This window comes from Canis lupus, chromosome 28 (genome assembly GCF_003254725.2).
Source record: "Canis lupus dingo isolate Sandy chromosome 28, ASM325472v2, whole genome shotgun sequence".
Classification (NCBI taxonomy): Eukaryota; Metazoa; Chordata; class Mammalia; order Carnivora; family Canidae; genus Canis; species Canis lupus.
This window is the reverse complement of record NC_064270.1, coordinates 10,652,174-10,669,934: the sequence shown is the minus strand read 5'-3', so window position 1 is coordinate 10,669,934 and position 17,761 is coordinate 10,652,174. Positions and strand designations below refer to the sequence as shown.

Sequence of the window (17,761 nt, the reverse complement as noted above, 5' to 3'; positions counted from 1 at the left end):
GTGATCTAGCTCCTGGGAGTACACAGCCATGGGGACTTCACATAGCTCCTGGGAGTACACAGCACTACAAGGGGACTTCAAGTCAGGGTGTGCACTGCCTGCCTCTTCTAGAGGCAATGCTGTCCTTCAGTGTTTGTCTGTGTTGTGATCTATCAAGATATTTTTAAGTTAATGAAATCATAATAGCATGTGTGTGTGTGTGTGCGCACGAGCGTACACACTGTAGTTTCTATATGGATAAAAATGCAGCTGTAAAGGGTAGAAACTAAAATTTGTGGGTGTTAAGAAGGGTCTTCATATTCCCAGATGCAGGGAACTAGTGATAAATTCTCTAAAAGCAAGATGACCACAAGTTAGGCTGGTCAGAGCAGAAGAGGAAACATTAAAAGGGTGACCTCCCATTAATTCTTCTCTTCATCTTAAAGGCCTAGGGCCAGGGCCTCCTGCCTTTCCCTGATGAAAAGGCACTAGGATTTACTGGAAACCTAATGACCCCGTAATCCAGGCTTTATTAAATACTTTAATGTAACTGGAATTGACCATTAATGAGAGGTTTCGTGTTGCAGCCACTTCTCGAACATGCACGGTGGGTATTATGTGGAATGAATCACGAAGAGGAGGAGAATGGAGAGGAGAGGCGTGGCCCTCTTCCTTGTCTCTGCTTCCCTCTTCTATGGGAGCACAGATGCCTGTTCTTTCCAGAGGAATCTAGAAATCATATGGTATGGAGGAAAAGGATATATTTAGTCTGAGGCAAATCCTCAGCAGAGACATAGAAGCAGTGCCTATCAGAGCTAGTTGGGACTTAGAGACAATGGCGCACTCTCACTATGAGGAGGAGAAGAGGTTGGAAGGACACCATCAGATTGCCCGTGCCCACTTCAGCCAGGAAGCTAGCTCCTTTGTCTCTGGTTTACAGTAAGAATTTACTTCAATATGGGGCCTGAAAGTCATAGAATTAGCTCACAAAAGATGTTTTACAAATAGAAATGGAGATTTTGAAAAAATGGCGACTTAGGGCCGAGGTGGTGACACATCCCATGAGTGGCGGTGAGTGCATGCGTATGGACAATCCATCTTTCCTTTTTTTTTTTAAATTCATTTTTTATTGGTGTTCAATTTGTCAACATCAGAATAACACCCAGCGCTCATCCCGTCAAGTGCCCCCCTCAGTGCCCGTCACCCATTCACCCCCACCTCCCACCTGCCTCCCCTTCCACCACCCCTAGTTCGTTTCCCAGAGTTAGGAGTCTCTCATGTTCTGTCTCCCTTTCTGATATTTCCCACTTATTTTTTCTCCTTTCCCCTTTATTCCCATCTTTCCTTTTTATTTATTTATTTATTTATTTATTTAGATGTACTTGTGTTTTTTTTTTAATTTTTATTTATTTATGATAGTCACAGAAAAAGAGAGAGAGAGAGAGGCAGAGAGAGAAGCAGGCTCCATGCACCGGGAGCCCGACATGGGATTTGATCCTGGGTCTCCAGGATTGTGCCCTGGGCCAAAGGCAGGCGCCAAACCGCTGCGCCACCCAGGGACCCCTCCCATCTTTCCTTTTTTTTTTTTTTTTTTTTTTTTTTTTTTTTTTTTTTTTGGCCATCTTTCCTTTTAAAGCAAGTCTAAGCATACGGTTTGATAAGATGTGTACATCCTGTAACCACCACCCCAATTAAGATGTACATTTCCATCATTCCAGAGAGTTCTCTCATGCCACATTACAGTCAATCCGCCATGTGCCTGCCCTAGGCTACCATTTCTTTCCTTTTTTTTTTTTTTTAATTTTTTAAATTTATTTATGATAGTCACACAGAGAGAGAGAGAGGCAGAGACACAGGCAGAGGGAGAAGCAGGCTCCATGCACCGGGAGCCCGATGTGGGATTTGATCCTGGGTCTCCAGGATCGCGCCCTGGGCCAAAGGCAGGCGCTAAACCGCTGCGCCACCCAGGGATCCCTCTTTTTTTTTTTTTTAATTTTTTAAAATTTATTTATGATAGTCACAGAGAGAGAGAGAGAGGCAGAGACACAGGCAGAGGGAGAAGCAGGCTCCATGCACCGGGAGCCCAACGTGGGATTCGATCCTGGGTCTCCAGGATTGCGCCCTAGGCTACCATTTCTATCATTGGAGATTATTTTTGTCTTTAATCCTATTGCCTGATTTGCATTTGGAGTGTTGACTATATCCTTTCACTGCCTGGATGACTTTTTTTTCTCAAAAATTTTATTTATTTGAGAGAGAGTGAGCAAGAGCAAGAGCGAGAGAGAGCGAGAGAGTACATGCATGAGCTGGGGAAGGAGCAGAGGGAGAAGCAGACTCCCTGCTGAGTAGGGAGCCTGAAGTGGGGCTTGATCCCAGGATCCTGGGATCATGACCTGAACCGAAGGCAGACACCCAACCAACTGAGCCACCCAGGCAACCCCTGACTTTTTTTTTTTTTTTTAAGATCTTATTTATTTATTTGGGAGAGAGACAAAGCAAGCATGAAGGGGAGTGCAGGGGTAGTTAGGACAGGGTAGAGGAAGAGGGAGAAGCAGACTCCCTGCTGAGCAGGGAGCCCAATGTAGGATTCGATCCCAGGACCAGGATCATGATCTGAGCTTAAGGATCAAGACATTTAACCAACAGTCATGCAGGCACCCTGCCTGGCTGACTTGAAATATCTGAGTGTTCCCATGTGGAGGAGGAAATGTTAAATGTTTCTGTGTCTGAGGCCAATGGCAGAAAGAGTGGCTCTAGCTTGTGGAAGCTCAGGTTCCTTGAAGGTAGGAGCTGTTCCTTATTTCTGTTTCTGCCATACTTAAGATAGCACCTGGCACATAGGATGCTCTTCGTAAATGTACTGAACTGAATCAGATCTGTCCAATAATGGAATACTCGTCAGCCTTCCTGGATGAAAATGTGTTGGTAGCAGTGGTGCCCATCACCAGTGAACACAGGTGAGTTTGAGCTTTCTGACCTTGAATGATAGATGTAAGGGCAAGAGCTATGTCCAATCATCTTGGTTTGACCCTGGTGGTGCAGGGCAGTGGGAGAGATGATGGGTTCTAATATGGTGTGGTAGGTTCTAGGTAGTGCCTTGTGCTGTGGAAGCAGAGAGGAGGGGCATAGAGTCCAACTGAGAGATTTGGGGAAGCTTTTCTGGAGGGCACATGCCATGAACGGCAGTGCGAAGTAGCCTTCGGAAAGGGATTTTGGTGCTGGAAATACAGTCTAATAAAGGCGCAACAGCTTGAGAGACCATGGTACCTGTGACATAATTGCTCTGAGTGGGAAGATGGAATACACATGGTCCCTAAAATTGCTGTCATCCTAAGATATTGTACCTACTAGGTTTACCTGAATGGCCACCAGTGCCCACAAATATCCATATAGATTTGAGGTTCGGGTCAGAAAATGCCCTGAAAATGGCCATTTTCTCCAACAGCAAAGTCTTCCATCCTGGGAACAGAAATGGAAATGAATGGATGGTCAGGGTGAAACATTGCTGGGCCCTGTAGACATGAAGGCAGGCAGAGTGGTAAGGAGGTCCTGGTGTCAACAAGAGCTGGGGGGAAATGCCAAGTGTTGCAACATTGAGCACAACTGGAATTCGAATGTGGCTGGTGGGAGTGTTACATGGGTTCAATCACTTTGGAAAAATTGGCAGCATCTACTAAAGTGGAACATCTAGGCAATAACCTGGCTGTCCCCCTGGATATGTTTAAACCCAATGGAAGTATGCTCACCACAGACTTGTACGGGAACCACCCAGATGCCCAGCAGCGGTGCCATGGATACCGCGCAATGGATGTGGGAGGCAGAACAAGGCTGTGCTATGGATGTGTTGTGTTAGCAGGGGAGGATTGGGTAGCAAATGGGAATAACAGGTCTATCAGCTGACCTTAAAATAAAGAGATTATCCTGTATTATTAGGGTGGGCCAAATGTATCACACGGTTCCTTAAATGAGGAAGAGGGAGACAGAAGAGTCAGAACTGGAGGCAGCAGTGTTAGAAAGACTCAACTGGTCATTGCCGGCTTTGGAGATGGAAGAGGCCACGAGCCCAGGAGTGCGGGTGGCTGCGGGAAGCTGGAAGAGGTAAGGAATCATTTTTTCCCTAGAGCCTTGGGAAGGAATGCAGCCCTGCTGTACCTGGATTTTAGGCCAGTGAGACCCATTTCTGACCTCTGACCTCCAGAACTGGAAGATAATAAATATGTATTGTTTTATGCCACTACATTTGTGGTAGTTTGTTACAGCAGGAATGAGAAATGAACACACGGCACATTCTTACAGTGGACTACTACACAGCAGTGAGAACAAATGATTTGCAATTAAATGTAACAATATGGCTGAGAACATATATTGAAGGTTTGCTAATGATAGGGTTACTCAGCATTACTGTAGGTGGAGTGGGCAAGGGGAAGAGTGTGGGATGGTTTTAGGTGCCGGGAGAGTTTCTCCATAATAAAATAGGGGGTCACTGGATGGAGGGGGTGGCAGGGAAGGTAGGACCTGAAAGTGGGACCCAGGAATCTAAGAGGAATAGGCCTGGTGGAGTGGGGGGCTTTGTAGAGCAGCAGTTCTCAAATTTCATGTGTCAGAGTCACCTGGACAACAAGTGGCAACATTGCTAGGCCCTACCCCTGGAGTTTCTGAGTCAGTTGATCTGAGGCTCAGGAAGTTCAATTTTTCTTTCTTTCTTTCTTTCTTTCTTTCTTTCTTTCTTTCTTTCTTTCTTTCTTTCTTTCTTTCTTTCTCTTTCTTTCTTTCTTTCTTTCTTTCTTTCTTTCTTTCTTTCTTTCCTTCCTTCCTTCCTTCCTTCCTTCCTTCCTTCCTTCCTTCCTTCCTTCCTTCCTTCCTTCCTTCCTTCCTTCCTTCCTTCCTTTCTTTTTAGATCTTATTTTATTTGTGAGAGAAAGAGAGAGAGGCAGAGACACAGGGAGAGATACATAGGCAGAGGGAGAAGCAGGCTCCATGCAGTGAGCCTGATGCTGGACTTGATCCCAGGACCCTGGGATCACTCCCTGAGCTGAAGGCACTCAAGCACTGAGCCACCCAGGTGTCCCATGAAGTTGCATTTTAACAGGTTACCAGGTGATGCTGATATTGTTGGTCCAAGGACCACCCTAAGAACTGCTGATGTAGAGGTGGCAGTGGGTGAACAGTTTGTGACCTGTCGTGGGTGTGGAATACGGGGGCTGGAGGCGCAGCTCCCTGTAGCAAGGGGAGGAGCGGGTGTATGGGCCTGGTGACACATAGGCAGAATGTGGAGCGAGCTGGTGCTGGTGTGGGCACCCAGTCAGCACCGAGTGGGGTCCCCAGGAGGGCTGCAGCTGGAGCTGGTCCTTCGCAGTTGGGGAAGCTAATACCCAGCCATGGCACCCGCAGCTTAGCAATAACACGAAAAGGCAAGTAAATCAAGAAAATCCTCTGATGGTGCCTGGGGAGACTGCTTGCTCTAGTTTTTCTCCCATTTTGATCAGCTCTGAGAGAGAGAACCAGCTTCTGAGCACCCACTGTGTCTGAGGAATTATATACGCCTTATCACATTTAATCACAATTCCATGTTACAGGTATCATTAATCCATTTTAAGAATGAGGAAACTAAGGCCCTGAGAAGTTAAAGAACTTTCTCACTGTTATTTAGGCACAGCTTGTTACAGTCAGCCCTGAGGCTGACCAATTAAATCTCCTGGTTGTTTCCCAGGCACCGCCCCCCTCCCCCCGCAATATTATCATTTCAACACATGCAATCCATTTTACGTTTTTTCTCATATTAAGTATGCGTGCCTGTAATCATCACCTCTACCAGTAGATGGCGCAGGTGACCTTCCCGCAGTTAATGCATCAGGCCTTAGCGGTTGGGTGGGCAGGGACCAACCACTGAAATCTCCGTGTCTTTATCAATTTACTTGTTTAAATTTTACTCAGAAGTGAGCTTGAAAGATTGCAAACCATTATAAACGTACTATAGAAATAAACACATAGAGCCGGATCTGTGTGTGTCTGGGGCCAGTTGTATAAGCTGGGTTTGCTCCAAGTTGACAATCATGTAAAATACAATGTTTATTTAAAAGATGGATAGTAAAAGTGTGCTTATTTAGAGCTTATAAATATATTACTATAATTTAATAGTAATGGTAGTGATTGTTTAGAACCTAGGCATACGAAAAGTTTCTTATGGGTGAGGAGTATTCTTTCACTGATACTCTTTAGAGTTGCAAGTATGTGGTGACAATAAAAATGTAACTAGCAGACCAACTGCTAGGTCATTATTTAAAAAAAAAACAAAAAACTATCCATAAACAACTGACTCCCTGGTTGCCTGCACCTGAGGGGAACCAATCTGATCACCCCAACTTTGGTATTGCTGGTACCTTCTATCCTGGGGCTTTCCCTCTGTTTGTTTCAAGATTTATTTATTTATTTGGCGGGGGCGGGGGGGGGGCAGAGGGAGAGGGAGAGAGAATCTCAAGCAGACTCCTTGCTGAGCGTGGACCCTGACGTGGGGCTCAATTTCGACCCTGAGATCATGACTGAGCCGAAATAGAGAGATGGACATGTTACCGACTGAGTCACTCAGGTGCCTCTCACTCTGTTTTAAGAATGGGGAGACTGAGGCTAGCAATGTGCCTCTATTCACATGACAGGAATGCTGAAGGCTGGTCTAGAACTAGAAGTCAGGTGCTCCAACTACCTGTCCCGTGCTCTCCCCATCACATCACTCTGTTTGAGAAGTGGTGGCAGCTGCAGCCATCTTGTATTCCTGTCTCTGCGTACCACAATCTACCCGCCCAACCCAGCCTGATGCCATGGCCAAGAGCTCAGCCCCTGCTGTGCCATTTATAGAATAAGCATAGGGCTGTGCCTGGACCCCAGGGGACACTCAGAAAATTATTGTAGAATGAGGAAAGGAAGGAAAGAAATGCCCTCCATACAATTTAGAAGCTTACCACTCCTGAAGGGGGGGGGGCATCAGTTAGCCATCTGGTGGCAGATTGATTATGTTGGATCCCTTCCATTGTGGAGGGCATCGGTTTGGTCATCACTGGAATAAACACTTATTCTAGATGTGGATTTCCGCTCTTTCCTGAATACTTCTGTCCGCCCAACCATCTGTGTGCTCACAGAATCCCTCATTTACTATTATGGTATTCTACATAACGTTGCCTCTGACCAGGGATCTCATTTCAGAGCAGTGTAAGTGTAGCAACAGATTTATGGGCATGGGAATTCACTGCTCTTACCACATGCCCTTATAACCCAGAAGCAGTTGTTACTGACGGAACATGCGATGGCCCTCTAAAGGGTTGGTTATGGTACCAGTAGTCTGGAAAGGTTGAGCTCTGTCTTATAGGATACACATTGTATGCTCTGAGTTTGTGCCCGTCTCCCATGGAAATGGAAGGGCCCTTCTCAGTCCTTTAACTTACCTGCAGAAACTTGAGCTTAGCTTTTTGAATGCCTCAGTTCCTTTTTTTTTTAATATAAATTTATTTTTTATTGGTGTTCAATTTGCCAACATATAGAATAACACCCAGTGCTCATCCCTTGAATGCCTCAGTTCTGATGGAGGTATGCCTGATATGGGACTCGATCCCGGAACTCCAGGACTGAAGGCAAGCGCTAAACCATTGAGCCACCCAGGGGTCCGCCTGGAGGTATGCTTTCATTAGGGGACACGACAATGAGTCTATTGAATTGAGACAGCCATCCAACCATGCTGGGCTCCTTGTGCCTCTGAACCAAAGGGAAACTGGATTGCTGCTACAAAGTGGGAACAGAAGAGCTATATCTGCAACTTTGGGGTACCTCTGGGTACAGTTGATCCTTGAACAATGTGGGAGCTAGGGGTGCTAACCCTCCTACACACACACAATAGAAAATCCATGTACATAATATGAAGTTAAAAAATAAAGTCCTCTTTAACCCAGCATTTCTATTGTGGTGATGTCAGTCCAGTGCCCATCATATCTCACTAATCTTCCCTGTTGTCATTCTTACCCTCTCCCAGTCCAGAGGGCTCATGCCCTGTTTGAGTCCCTTGAATAAGAGCTCCGTGGTCTTCCAGGTCTTCTGTATCAAGGACGGTCTTCTAACATGATCTGCTGGGCTATTCCCACTTCCTCCTCTAGCCCATCTCTACTTTCTCTGCCCACTTGCTACCCAGGCTTTCAGATCCCAGAGCTTGCAGATGCCCTCTGGCCTCAGGCCTTCGTCTGGAAGCTCCCCCACTCCCAGAACTGCACCTACTCTTCATCCCATGGCAAGTTGGACGTCAGCTCACGGAAGCCTTCTTGGGCTCCCAGCATCCTACATGATTCCTTCATAGCTCTCACTACTTTTGGTAATTATAAACTCTGGGGATTCTTTGTTTTTCACTGATGTCTGCCTCCTCTACTAGACCATGGGCTCCCTGAGGGCAAGAACTGTGTCTGTGTGATTTACTGTTGCATCTCAGAGCCAGCACAGACACTGGCACATAGTAGGCATTCATTATTTAGTGGACAAGTTAATATAAGAGGAGGGCATGTGTTGGAATAGTCTTGGATGAAAAAGTATATGATGTCCTGGGAAAATCCTGCATGGTTTCCTGAGAATACATGGTCAGAAATGTTGGGGGGGGGCATATCACAGGGGTCTTGTTGGCCACATTAAGGGGACAGATTGGAGTTGTTCAGATCCAGAGAACCATAGGAGGTGCAAATGGAGGAGTGATGTGTATGCCAGGTGGCCCCTTTGACTGTCTCTGTGGTGGCAAAGGGAGAGCTCAGGGCCAGGATGAGCTGGGCTGGCACCACAGTCCTGATTAGGGTCCTAAGGGCTTGAGTTGGGCTCATGGCAATGATGATGGGATATAGGAATGTAGTCAGCATTTGCGACAATTAATCTAGCTTAGCAGCTCTTGGCTCTTCTTCCCTGAAAAACCAGTATGTCTGTACAAGAGAGATGGGAGTGGAATCCCACAGGGGCCTGAGTGTGTTCTACAGACACATCCTTTGATCACAAAGAGATTTTCGCAAATGGTCCCTCCAGAGGTGGTCACCAGGATATGATTAGAAGCCCAGAGGCTGGGGACGGAGGCAGAGGCAGGGGCAGGGCCCTCATCCCTAGGCCAGGAGCTGTGGGGACAGCAGAGCCTGGCAATGGTGAATGGAAAGTTGGCTTGTTAACGCAGTAAATCTCTCTCCAGCACTCCTTCATTTAGGGTTTGACACGGAGCCAGCGGAAGGAACCTGAGAGACCCTGGAGCCCAAGAAGCCCCTGGAGCCTCAGCTGGAGCCAAGAAGGGGCTGCTAAGAGCTGGGTGTGTGCCATCCACCAGGAACAGGCTACCCTGGGACCTGCTGTACTTTGCTGTCCCAACACATGCGTCACACTTTCTCTCCATCTCCTAGGAGGCTTGTAATTGGTTGCAGAGATGGAGAGCAGAGCCACTGGCTCATCTAGCTCTTCTCGTACTAAGGCGCTGTGGGCATGAGGTGACTGGGAGGATGCCAAGGGAAAACTTATATAATAGCATAGACTGGATACTTACTCCACACCTGGAGTCAGGCTTTTTAATGCTATGCATTCAATCTGAGCTAGGTTCCTTTCTTTCTCTCCCACTGTGTTCTGTATTTATTCTTTAGAACACTTAGCAGAGTTGTAACAGATATTCATTCATGTGTTTGTGTAGTTAATATCTGTCTTTCCTGCTAGACTGTAAACTCCACGAGGCAGGGATTGGGTCTCATTATCCTTTACTGTCACCCCAGCACCTACTACACTGCCTGACATGTAGCTGGTGTGCACAATGTGTTTGTTGGACATATGAATGACCCTCCCCATAGCCCAGCAAAGCCGGTGCTGTTACTCTGCTTATTTCAGGACAGGCAAACTGAGGCAGAGAGAGGTTGGAGTGGCCAAGCCACAGAACCCAAAGGTGGCACTCAGGATCCAGACTTATAGTGAAGATGTGGGGACCTGCATTTGGCTGATAAAACCCAAACTGGGGAAAGTGAGACCCCTGTCCTTTTTGGCCCGTAGCCTTTGGGATGTGAGACCAAGGCTGCTGGTGGCCATGATTCCAGCCTCCTAGGGAGCTGGTCTGAGGGAATGGTGTCAGAGAAGAGCAAAGATAAGGGAGAAAGTGTTTCTGAGTTCCTGGAGACAGTCATCCCTTTGCCCTGTCTGCTCTTGGGAATGGAGTCAGTACATGCCTTTTAAGCTTAGGCCGGCCTGGCTTCCGCCCCTTATACTTGTAGTGGAGAGTTCTCACCAACACGGTGACCAAACCCATCTTCTCTGGGCTAGTGTGGCCGAAGGAGAGTAGACAACCTGGGTTTTAGTTTCAAGTTCACCGGCACTCAGTACATGACAGAGTAAGTTCTCCTCCGCCTCTGGGTCTCAGCTTCCTCAGCTGCAAAATGGGCACGATCACTCCAGCTCTCAGGGAGAAGTGGGAGGTGCTGAGAGAGGAGTACTGAGAGAGTTGTACTCAGAGCCTGGTATCCTGCAACTGCTCAGGAGGTGTTGGCTGCCTGGGCTGCCTCTGTAGGAGGCCTTTGGCTGCAAAGGACAGAAAACTCATCAGAGGACAGCTTAAACAATGAAGGCTTTTAGCACCTCGTGCCACGAGGAGATCCGGGCCAGGGTGGTTCCAGGGTGGTGGATTCCAAAGCCAACAGCGTCGTCAAGGATCTAGGCTCTTCCTGTCTTTCAGCCTGTCATTCTCAGAGTGTCAAGGTGGTGAGATGGCTGCCCCTGCTGCAGGCATGACCCAATGTAGGCCTGAGAAGGAGGTGTTCCTTGTTTGTCTTGCCTTGTAAGAGTGAGGAAAACATTCCTAGTAGCTCCCCAGCAGACTTCCCCTCAAGCTTTGTCAGCTAAAATTGTCATATGGCCTTTGTTAAATCAGCATCTATGAGACATGTTTGTCCACTGAGGTGCCCTGTCTCCCATGGCACCTGGCCATAGCAGGTGCTATGTCCTCCCTGAACAAGCGACTCTGGGAGCCCTCTGCTCTAGCCGTCAGAGTCAGGTGGAAGGAGGAGGTTCTGGGATGGAGCAGGGTTCTTCAGATGACTGTGGCTCCGTGCCTTTCCTCCTATTTTACAAAAGTACCCAAACTCACTGGCATAACAGGGGTGGGAGTGGGGACTGCCATAGAAGTTTTGGCTCGGTGGGGCCAGAGGGGCCAGCTTTCCATGGCTGTCTCAGTTCAGGGAAACAATCTAGGTCCACCCCATTTGGTCTGTAGGCTCTGTGGGGCAGACAAGGCAGATGAAAAGGGGTGATGTGGCTCCTATAGGGAAGGCCCTAGGGCTGCGGAAGGTGGCAGGCTCCCTTGGGTCGCAGCATGTAAATGGGGGGAATGTGCTCCTTTCTATCTCTATCTATCATCTATCTATTTATTTATATTTTTAAAAATATTTTTTTTATTGGAGTGCGATTTGCCAACATATAGTATGACACCCAGTGGTCATCCCATCAAGTGCCCCCCTCAGTGCCTGTCACCCAGTCACCCCATTCCCCCCCCCGCCTCCCCTTCCACTACCCCTTGTTCATTTCTCAGAGTTAGGAGTCTCTCATGTTTTGTCACCCTCTCTAATTTTTCTCACTGATTTTCCCTCCTTTCCCCTATAATCCCTTTCACTATTTCTTATATTCTCCGTATGCGTGAAACCATATAATGATTGTCCTTCTCCGATTGACTTTTTTTTTTTTAAGATTTTATTTATGAGAGACTCAGGGAGAGAGAGAGAGAGAGAGAGAGAGAGAGAGAGAGAGAGAGAGGCAGAGACACAGGCAGAGGGAGAAGCCGGCTCCATGTGGGGAGTCCGACTCAGGACTCAATCCCAGGACCCCAGGATCACACCCTGGGCTGAAGGCGGCACTAAACCGCTAAGCCACCCAGGCTGCCCTGTCCTTCTCCGATTGACTTACACGTTTTTCTGTTTAAATCAAGTATCCAGGGGCAGCCCGGGTGGCTCAGTGGTTTAGCGCCACCTTCAGCCCAGGGCGTGATCCTGGAGACCTGGGATCGAGTCCCACGTCGGGCTCCCTGCATGGAGCCTGCTTCTCCCCCTGCCTGTGTCTCTGCCTCTCTCTCTCTCTCTCTCTCTCTGTGTGTCTCTCATGAATAAATAAATAAAATCTTAAAAAAAAAATCAAGTATCCAGCACATTCCCTGTATCTTCACTGAGCACCTGTGATGTGCCAGGCATGTGCTACAAGCAACAGATGCAATGATGACATTGGCATGGCTCCTGCCGTCTTGGAGCTTATAGTCTAGTGGAGGAGGCAGATCCTAATCAAACAATCACAGAAGTAATTTAAATGGTGGCCATGGTAGTGATGAGGAGAGGCATGTGGCATGAGACCCCAGGGGAAGATGGCAGGGAGAGGGAGAAAGGGGAATGACACTGTGATGTGATTAGAACATGAAGTTCTTGTGTCATGGATGGGTCAACAGTGAGGTGAGGAAGAGGGAGGAGTACAGGGTGCCTCTCAGGTTTCTGGCTCATGGAATTGGATGGACACTGCAGTTGTTCAGAGAGATAGAAAATACTGGAAGGGGATCAGCCTGGAGGAGAGTGACAGGGGAGCTCAGGCAGTGGGTTTTCCACCATGTTGAGTTTGAGGTATGAACTCATTCAGGCAGCTGGATGAATAGGTCTGGAAGCAGCAAGACTTCTCAAGCGCTCCCATCTCCAGGAGACAGGAAAGATCGGTAGATGGATAGATTCCCCTCTTTTTCTGGCCTGGCCATTGTGAGCCTGGGGCTGTGCCCTTATGTGAAATAAGGACAGGCACTGAGCACTTACCCTGAGCCAGGCTCTCTTTTTAAAGACATTTCAGGGGTACCTGGGTGGCTCAGTGGTTGAGCATCTGCCTTCGGCTCAGGTCATGATCTCCAGATCCTGGGATTGAGTCCCACATCGGGCTCCTTTCAGGGAGCCTGCTTCTCCCTCTGCCTATGTCTCTGCCTCTCTCTCGTGAATAAATAAATAAAACCTTTTAAAAATGAGACATATGTCAGCATGTTGAGGCCCTATAACAACCCTATAGAATAAATACTGTTACAACCCCCCACTTTACATATGGGAAAACAAGTCCCAGGGATTGTAGGGAGCTTGTGGTGTGAGGTCAGGGGGCAGAGCCCAGGTCTGGACCCAGGCAGTCTGAACAAGTCTGCATTCTTATCCACTGCTCTCCGGCATCCTCATATGCATGCTGGGGGCTGTGTTTGCGTGAGCATTAGGGACTTTGTGCTGGGACACTTGTCACCACAGGCTGATAAAAAGCTGTTCCAATCCTGACCCTGTGATGGTACATTATGGTGACACAAAGATTTTAGCAGAATTCACATTAGCGAATTTGGGAACCAGAAAATGAAATTGGACAGCTGACAACAAAGGCGTTGAGTGTTAACTTTGTGTACTCGTGGCTGAGACCCTGGGTTGTCCTGCTGCTGAGTACTGTTTTCCTGTGACCCCTTGGCAGAGCTCAACTGTTTGGGCTCTGTGAAAAAGTCTCCAGGGGTAGGGGCAGGCTGAGCACAGGACCTGGGGTTCGGATGCAGGGAGGAGACCCGGTACAGGCTGGGCTTTGCATGAGTATTCAGCAAGGGAGAGGTGTGGAAGAGCTGGTGGGCCCAGCTTCAGGCTGCCTTGCTCCCAAATTCTCTTTTCATTCAGATGAAGTGGTTGTTTTACCCGAATATGTTGGCCTGACAGGATTGTAGCAGCTTTCTTTCTTCTCAGGTTTTCTTCCCCCTTACGTTTGAATTATACTTGAAACAGAAAAAAACCACAGATGGCAAATGCGTAGCATAGTGAATTTTTATAAGGTGACTCCTCTGGTAAATCAGCACCTGGATTGGGTGCCTGGGTGGCTCAGTCGGTTAAGTGTCTACCTTCAGCTTAGGTCATGATTTCAAGGTCTTGGGATCTAGCCCCACATTGGGCTCCTGGCTTAGTAAGGCATCTGCTTCTCCCTCTGCCTCTGCTGCTCCCATGCTTGTGCTTGTTCTCTGTCTCTCTCTCTCTCTGTTAAATAAATAAATAAATAATAAATAAATAATAAATAAATAAATAAAATCTTAAAAAAAAAATCAGCACCTGGATCAAGCAGTAGAGCTACAGCAGCCTCTCTGTGCCCTGTCCCAAAGACACCTCCTTTCCTTTCCCCAGAATGTAGCTCCCCACCCCAACATTTATGGTAATCACTTCCTCACATTTCTTTGTAACTTTACTACCCAAAAGCACCTACTTCGTCTCTACCATTTAGTCTTACTCACTTTTAAAAATTAAATAAAAATTTTAAACTGTAGTAAAAAACACACAGCATAAAAGTCACCATATTAAGCATTTCAAATGTCCAGGTGTACAGTACAGTGGTGTTAAGTACATTCACATTGTTGTGTAACCATCACCACCACCTACCTCCAGAATTTTTCATCTTGCCATACTAGAACTCTATTATCTATGTGACAACTCCCCCCGTCCCTCTTCCCCTACCCCTGGTAACCTCCATTCTACTTTCTGTCTCTATCAATTTGATGACTCTGGGCACCACATATAAGTGAAATCACATAGTATTTGTCTTTTTTTAAAATTTTTTATTTATTTATGATAGTCACAGAGAGAGAGAGAGAGAGAGAGAGAGAGAGGCAGAGACACAGGCAGAGGGAGAAGCAGGCTCCATGCACCGGGAGCCCGACGTGGGATTCCATCCCGGGTCTCCAGGATCGCGCCCTGGGCCAAAGGCAGGCGCCAAACCGCTGCGCCACCCAGGGATCCCAGTATTTGTCTTTTTATGACTGCCTTTTTCTACTCAGCATTCACGTCCTTAAGGTTCATCCACATTGCTGCATGTGACAGGATTTCCTTACATTTTAAGGCTGACTTATATTCCATTGTATGTATAGACCACATTTTTTTTGTCCACTCATCTGTGGATGGATACTTGAGTTGCTTTTACATCTTGGCTATTGTGAATGATGCTGTAATGAACATGGGTGTGTACTTACCTACTTTTTAATTTTTTTTTTTACCTACTTTTTAATTTGATGCATCTTTTTTTTTTAAGATTTTATTTATTTATTCATTAGACACACACACGCACACACACACACACACACACACACACACACACACACACAGGCAGAGACACAGGCAGAGGGAGAAGCAGGCTCCCTGCAGGAATCATGACGCGGGACTTGATCCAGGGAGTCCAGGATCACACCATGGGCTGAAGGTGGTGCTAAACTGCTAAGCCACCTGGGCTGCCCTTGATGCATCTTTAAAGTCTCTTTTAACCCAAAGATTCTCCCTCCATCCCTTTTGCCCCCTCTTTTAATTATATGTTGAAGATTCCAGGGCATTGGACCAGCAGACCTTCCCCAGTTTGCATTTTGCCGACGGCCTACAGTTCAGCATTGGTATTTCCAGTAATTGGGTTGTTGGACACAGAGGATTGATCAATTCAGGTTGTGATATTTTGGCAACTATAGGTGGTGGTGTGTTCTTTCATCGAAAGATGCACACAATGTCGTGTTGTCATTTTGTGTGAATGCAAGGGGTGATGCTAACAGCGGCTGATACTCAGTACCTAGATCCATTAATTAATTTATGGATTTATTATTAATTTTGTAAAATGGTGTTGTTCTAATTTGTCCATTCCGTTTTCATTAATTAGCTGCAGCAACTTTCTTAACATTTGATCAATGGAGAGAAACCATACCACAACCAACGCAATATTACTTTGGTGTGTTTTAGATATTTGTTTTTTACATTAAGATTTTGTTTGAAGACAAGATCCGTTGCTTTAAAAATAATGAATAAAAAAGCAGAGAAATTCTGAATAGTGATAATTGACTGAATATATTCATTTTCACCCTCTTAAAATTCTACTAAATTGACAGAAAAATGATATTTTGAAGGTGCAAGATCTGTAGAGACAGAAAAGAGAAGAGGGATAACAGTGACATAATTGTGAATCTGTTATAAAGGATTTGGCATTCTCCGAGAGCTTCCTGAGAAAAAGGTATGCAAAAAGTCAATATTTTGAGACATTTACTATATGAAAATGTCTTTATCTTACCTTCACATTTGATTGATAGTTTGGCCGTGTGTAGAATTCTAAGTTGGGAATCCTTTTCCTTCACAATTTTGAAGGTGTTGCAGTGCCTTCTGTGCTCCAGTGTTTTGCTGTGGAGAGAGCTGAGACCATTCTAATCCTTAGCTCTCTGTAGGTAATGTTATTTTTACTGTTTCTGGAAGCCTGTAGGATCTTCTTTGTGTTCTCAGTATGCTGAAATTCCACAGTGGCTTAACGAGGCATGGATCTATTTTCATACATTGTGGAGATAAATTCCAAAATGACCAGTTGTTAAGAGGTGAAAGTTGGTAGCTCTCTGGAGGGGAAATGATGGTGGGAGTGGGGGTGGGGTAGGGGACGACTGCCATTTTCATAACTAATCTTACAGAATGATTTGACCATTCTTATGCACATATAGCTTTGATGTTAAAAAAAAAGAAAAAACTACAAAGGAAAAGACAAAGAAGGAGCATGGGTTTAGGAAGGCAGACCTGGGTGTGAATTCTTAATCCTTTACTTAGTTAACAGGGTTTTTAAACCACAAACCCCCAGGTTTGTGGGTCATACAACATCTCTGATCTCTGAACCTTGGTTTTCTTACTTAAAATGGGAGTGGGTATTCCCACTGTCCAGATCACATGGTTGTGTGATGAAGGATGGAGGGGATTTTGTAAGCTGCGAAGAGTGAACCCACAGGAAGTCAGCATCACTGAAAAGAACTGACGGGAGACTATCTTTCCAGCTGCTAGAGGACTTTGCACAAATGAAGAGGCAGTCATTTCCTGCAGTCCAGACTGTGCTTCCATCCTGCTCTTCTCCTTTCCCTGCTGCTAGAGAAAAGCTAGTTTGTTCTACATTGTAGAACGTGGGCCCCTGTCTAACTATAGCCTTTGCTGGGCCCCAGTGTTAGCTGGGGTGCTGAGTTAATCACCTTACTCTGGATAGTTTCATACCCCTCATGCTCTCATTCTCCAGCTTCCCAGACTGCTGCCCCGAAGCCACCTCCTCCTGGGAACTGCACCTGGAAGTCAGGGAACTTGCCGCCAGCTAGCTAGCTGAAGACAGTTCTTCCCAAAGCATGGCCAAACATCGAAGATGATGGCATATCTTAATTAAGGTACTTGTGTATACATAAGAAGATGCTAATCATTTCTGATTCAGGTCAACCTGGCTGGAGTGCTGGATTGAGAGCAGTTCTAAAGCTGAGTTCAGGGTGGCTCAGCGGTTCAGGCGCCTGCAGCCCAGGGCATGATCCTGGAGACCCGGGATCGAGTCCCACATCGGGCTCCCTGCATGGAGCCTGCTTCTTCCTCTGCCTGTGTCTCTGCCCCCCTCTCTCTCTCTGTATCTCATGAATAAATAAATAAATAAACAAACATCTAAAAAAAAAATAAAGCTGAGTTCAGTGAAGAGGAGTATGGTGGTTAATCAGTACTGATGGACAAGGGAGGGGATAAGGCACCCCACCCACCATGAACTCGTCATCCCCCACAGAAATGTTCTTTTCTTTTTTTCTTGGGGCATAACCGTCATAAAGTACATTAAAGTTAAGTGTGCTATTTGATGTCTTTTTACACGCACACACACATTACTACCATCTAGATAAAAATACAGAGTATTTCCGGAAGACCAGAAGAATTTGATCACTCCTCTTTCAGACACAACCATTTTTTTTTACCTCTATCACCATAAA

The 17,761-nt window shown here is 46.4% G+C and overlaps 1 long non-coding RNA gene across 1 annotated transcript; it reads left to right on the top strand.

The window, feature by feature from the left end:
* The first annotated feature begins 2,066 nt into the window (after positions 1 to 2,066).
* Positions 2,067 to 17,439, top strand: LOC118352614 (uncharacterized). The gene is made up of 4 exons (XR_004809996.2): positions 2,067 to 2,936; positions 3,913 to 4,077; positions 15,911 to 16,014; positions 17,044 to 17,439. It is a non-coding gene; the product is annotated as an uncharacterized LOC118352614 (long non-coding RNA).
* Positions 17,440 to 17,761: the final 322 nt, after the last annotated feature.